This window comes from Mus musculus, chromosome 13, assembly GCF_000001635.26.
Source record: "Mus musculus strain C57BL/6J chromosome 13, GRCm38.p6 C57BL/6J".
Lineage (NCBI taxonomy): Eukaryota > Metazoa > Chordata > Mammalia > Rodentia > Muridae > Mus > Mus musculus.
The window spans coordinates 11,478,297-11,484,146 of record NC_000079.6 but is presented as its reverse complement, the minus strand read 5'-3'; positions in this window follow the sequence as shown (position 1 = coordinate 11,484,146).

Below are 5,850 nucleotides of genomic sequence, written 5' to 3'. Positions count from 1 at the left end.
ATTCCTAAACAGAACAGCAATGGCTTGTGCTGTAAGATCAGGAATTGACAAATGGGACCTCATAAAATTGCAAAGCTTCTGTAGGGCAAAAAATACTGTCAATAAGACAAAAAGGCCACCAACAGATTGGGAAAGGATCTTTACCTATCCTAAATCTGATAGGGGACTAATATCCAATATATACAAAGAACTCAAGAAGCTGGACTCCAGAAATTCAAATTAAAAAATGGGATACAGAGCTAAACAAAGAATTCTCAACAGAGGAATACCAAATGGCTGAGAAGCACTTGAAAAAGTGTTCAACATCCTTAATCATCAGGGAAATGTAAATCAAAACAACCCTGAGATTCTACCTCACACCAGTCAGAATGGCTAAGATCAAAAACTCAGGTACAGAGTTATTCTTAATATTCTTCTATTACTCATTAAATGTCAGGATATCATGGGATTGTTCTAATATGTAATGAGAGAAGATGTGTTAGAATATAAAGGATTAGATTTTAGAATAAGAGGCCCTTCCATTGTGAGCAGTAATGGAGTGCCAGTCCTCCAGCTGATGGATATGAATCTGTAAATCCCAGGCCCTGCTTGAGGCACAGCAGCCATCAAAGCCCAACTGTGTCCTGACTTTAATGTTTTAGGGGCACAATAGCATGGAAACCTTCCACACAGTATAAGTAGCCATCAGATCAACTGACATCATCCCTAAGCACCACATAAAATGCTGAGCCTTTTCCAGGCACAGTTCTTCAAGTTTAGGACACTCTTGTGCTGTGTATCGCCCACTTAGCAGATAAAATTAAACTCAGAGGAAATGAGTCAAGCCCAACCTCTCACAAGAGCTAATGGAAAAACTCAGCATTTTAACAAAGCCTGGTGTCTCAGCTTCCTTCCTGAGTGGTCCAATGTTTCCAAAAGTTATTCAGATGTTAACATCAGATATTCTAGAGAGCACCAACTTTCTTAGAGGCTTCCTTATAAACTCAAGATTTTAAAATCAGCTTTCTCAAGCGCAACGCTCTTTGAAAATTCCAGGGAGCTTTAATTTTGTCTAATGAGGGAGGAAATGGCTAGATCTATTATTTAGAATGATTAGAGCTGTGAGAGTTCTCCCAGCAAATCCTTTGAAACTGATAAAAACACGGCTCAGCTCTGACAGGGTTCATCAACTTGTCCCATCCCTCCAAAGCTCTCCATTATTTGTTGTGACATTTCCAAACCGTCCCGGGAATTCAGATTGTGAGAGTGGCTCCTTTTATCAGGCATCTCTAGAGACATATCAAGCTGGTTGTGTAATTTTTATTTTAATCCATGTGACACTCACCACAGCCAAAGCCTTTGGAAAATAATACCACTGATGTTGGTCCTCTGGTTACAGTCCATACTTGCTGGGAAAATTTTAATAGCAATTAAAACAACTAGCTAAGGTTTAAGCTTTTAAAAGATTTTTAAAAAACACTGGTGTCTCATTCCAGAAAAATAATATATTTTCAGAGCATTACAATGCAAACAGAGAAAAATACAACACTGATATTGTGGGTTTTTTTTTTTTTTTTTTTTTTTTTTTTTTGTACATTAAACCATGTTTCTTGAACACCTAAGGAACTTGTCTGCCTGTGTTCAGGAGGGAACAGTTAAGTTCAATTGTTTTTTGTTTGTTTTTGGTTTTTTGGTTTTTTTTGTTTTGTTTTGGTTTGGTTTGGTTTGGTTTTTCGAGACTGGGTTTCTCTGTAGCCCTGGCTGTCCTGGAACTCACTTTGTAGACCAGGCTGGCCTTGAACTTAGAAATCTGCCTGCCTCTGCCTCCCAAGTGCTGGGATTAAAGGTGTGAGCCACCATGCCCGGCTTCAATTGTTTTTTAAAGTGGGCAACTTAAACTAGTAAGATGTGCTTTTATAAAAAAGCAATTGTGATCAGAGCAGATAATGTGTGCTCACAAACAATGGTAGGGAATTCCTTAGGGCTCTTGCTTCTCTGAAGCTACGGGAGGTGTATTAGGAGATTTTAATACACGGATCTGAATTTCCTGATTTCAACTTTACTACCTTTATTTCTTCCATATTTGAAGCATTTCTTGTCCAAAACAGATTACATGAGGTCATTTCCATGCAAGTATATAATAATATATTTTGAGCATATCTCTCCATGCCTTAGGGTTCTCGCCTTTCTCTCTCCTCCCATTATTCTCCTGTGTTCCCATCATGCCTTGGTGTTCCTCCTCCCACTAGCCCCCTGGGTTTCCCTATGAAGTTTTGCTTCCACATTTGTGTCGTTTGTCTACACAGTTTAATGCTATAAAGACTACTAGGTGTCACACCATATTTGTTTTTCTGAGACTGACTTAATTTGATTAGTACCATAGAAATGATGTCCACATTCTTGAAAACAGTGTAATTTTGCTAGTTTTTAAAAGTCTATTTTGTACATTTGTTACATTTTTCTTCTCTAGTCTTTTGTTAGTGGACACCTAGTTTGTTTGGTTCAGTTCTTAGCCATTGTGAATTTTACTGCAGAAAATGATGTGTAATTATCTCTGTGGCAAGTTGATTTGGAGTCTTTGAGGAGAAAGCCTAGAAGTTATGTCCAGGCCATATAGCTTGGTTGAATCTAGTTCTTTGAGGATCCTCTGTCCTTTTTTCTATAGTGCCTACACCAGTTTTCATTGTTATCAGGAATATAATATTGAGGGTTCAACCAACGGCATTTCAGGGCTAAGTAAGCACTCTTGTCCATAAGCTACCTTTCCAGGCCTGTTTCCGCCTTGTTTTTTGGTACAGAATCTTACTAAGTTGGCCAGGTTAGCCTTGAACTCCCATTTTAGACCAAGATAGCCTTTAACTTGTGATTCTCCAACCCTATCACTCCAAAGTAGCTAAAATTATGCCACCAGGCCTAGGTAGCATGAAGGAATTGAATCATGACCTTTTGGATCAAAGACCTAAGAGGAATCCTAAAAGTGACTCAGATGTTACTAGTAAAAGGCAGATTGTGGAAAGATACTGCTGCCTTTAGATGTGCTGGGTATCAGATATTGGGTCTGTAGATACATGGAAAGATGCAGCATAAATAATAGAATCAAACAATATCAATGGAAGAGACCAATGCCACCAGTGAACATCTGCTCAATACTTGACTCTTTGAGACAGCCCACCTTAATATGGCTGCCTTGGAATGCTGGAAGTTTTTAAGAACTTCCTTAGATTGAACTGAATTCTGTAACAATTCAGAGATGTCAATTTGATTTTACATATTTTAATCTTTTTTCTATTAATTAATTTATTTACTCTATATCCCAATTGTAGCTCCCGCACTCCCCTTAATCTTTTCTTAATGCTCATCAAAGCATAGTGATGATGTTATTAATAATAACAACAGAATTATCCTTGCTAGGGCACACAGGAGCTCATAGACTTTGGCTCTTCATCAGAGAGGGTAACTTGAAGAATGTGGTGTGAAAATGGCATAGAAAATGTTTTGTTCAGTAGGTATAGATGTTTACCACCAAGCCATATGACCTGAGTTAATTCCTTGGCTGCATATAATAGAAAGCTAGAACTCACCGCCACACATTATCTTCTGAATTTCACATATTTATACACATGCATGTTCACAACTTTTTATTTTATTAGATATTTTCTTTATTTACATTTCAAATGCTATCCCAAAAGTTCCTCCTGCCCTCCCCCGCCCTGCTCCCCTACCCACCCACTCCCACTTCTTGGCCCTGGTGTTCCCCTGTACTGGGGCATATAAAGTTTGCAATAGTATGGTCACAATTTTAAAAAGGAATACAGCATAGTTCAGTGTGTGTGAGATGCTTTATAAAATAAAGCCAACTCTTCACACTGGACTTCTGCCATGGATTTTTCCCCTTTAAAAAGCATATGGACAATAAATGATATTGTATTACTTTTATTTAATATAGCCAGTGAACATTAAATGAAGTCAGTTTATAATAGACATCTATTTAGATAATGCAATGTTCCTTAACTTAATAAACATTCATGACTTTGAAGTAGTGACTTACCTTCTGAATTTTAAAGTTGATCTGTAGAGGGTATAAATTTGGGGTATTTGTCTTGTTGGTGACTCACTGAACACATTTGAGATGGATATTGAATGTTTCCCGTCTCACACTTGCTCTATGTCTCTTTCCTGACCTGCCTTCATTGAGTATAACTAATGGGCTTAGAGGAACCCTTGAACACAATTGTACTTTTAGATTCTCAAGAATTTGGGATTGTGAGAGGGTAGTATGTGTTCATATGTGCATGTGTGTGCATACATTCATGTGTATATGTGTATATATATACATATATATATGTATGTATATATATATATATACACATATATATGTATATACACACACACATATATATATGTGTGTGTATGTATATATATATATGGATTTTTAAAAATTATACAAAATGAAAAAGACATGCTATTAGGTCTAAGAGGTATCAAGTGACTTTTTCACAGATATTGAACTGCTCCATACCACTCAGGAGTGCAGGTAAAGCAGAAGACATCTAGTCTACCAAAAGAGAGATGAGACTATCACCAGAGTAATGCAGGTGTGAAGTACAGAGCTTTGCTACCCATGGCCTCTACAGCTTTCCAGAACCTAGTGGCCTTCATTGTACTTCTTAGCCTGTGAAGTTTTTCTTTTCTCATAATGAGATCTTCATTGCTTCAGTCAGTTGAGATTGGATTCACCACTGCAAGTGGTTTTACCAAGACCACAAACAATAGTGTTACCAATACTCAGCACCTGTCAGCATGTATGAAGGAACATGGTAGTATTTTCTCTCAAGTTATGAGGCTGGGTCTTTCCTTTACTCAGGTTTTACCTTCTTTCTCACACCTAAAATCCAGCACCTCACATCTACCGTGACATTATTGAATGCCAAATATGGGTTTGCTTTGCTGGAATAGTTTAACACAATTGTTGCAACAGATTGCCTAATCACAAGGAAAGCCCATACCAATTTCAGGGTAACCAGACACACACAAATGGTAGAAGATTCCCCAAAGGGAATGCCACACTACCTCATGACTCAACAAGAACTATGTCCCAGTCATCAGTGATATTCCTCTGGATGACCATATGTGTAGCACACTAATCTCTCTGGAACATAGATATAGAAGGCTTTGCTTGTACAAATTCTGGAATGAGGTTGCAGCCTATGAACAAGAAGGCAAAATGTTCCTACTTTCAGAATGACTTTATTTCTGGTCTCTGCTTCTCACTAAGAAATAGAAAAATAATAAAGCTTTGAGATGAGATTTAAGATGTTCTCTATTTCAGATGCTTTTTTAATCTTTCTCTGAGTCCTGTGAATAAATTAATGGGAAAAATAAAACATTGAGAATGGATAGTACCTAAAATTTTCTGTGATTCATGTTATTCTTAAAATAAAATGAGCCATTGAAAGCTACAGGGCACATTGAGCTAATGAGTCCAAGTCTTTCTTTTCATCTTTTGCCTCCTTTCCTCCCTCTTCTTCCTCATTCTCTGTCTCCTTTTACTCAAGTGTTTTCTTCCCTTCTTCCTCTGCCTGTCCTGACTCATGAGTCCTTGTCCTGTAGGCTGATAAACAAGTTGGGTGTATGAATATTCAGCCAGAAGCCAGGAAGTAAAATACTACTTGAGATGAAAATTGAAACTAAGAGAGTCTCTTGATCATTCTTTTTTTAAAAAATTAATGATTTTTCCTGCCAAAAACACACATTTAAAATTATCTTATGTGCCATGAATTGCTTGCCATGAAGTAGAAGTAGGAAGAAATACTGGAAATATACCCAGGTCAGTGTTTTACAGAAATATCAATATTGCGCTTAATCCTGACT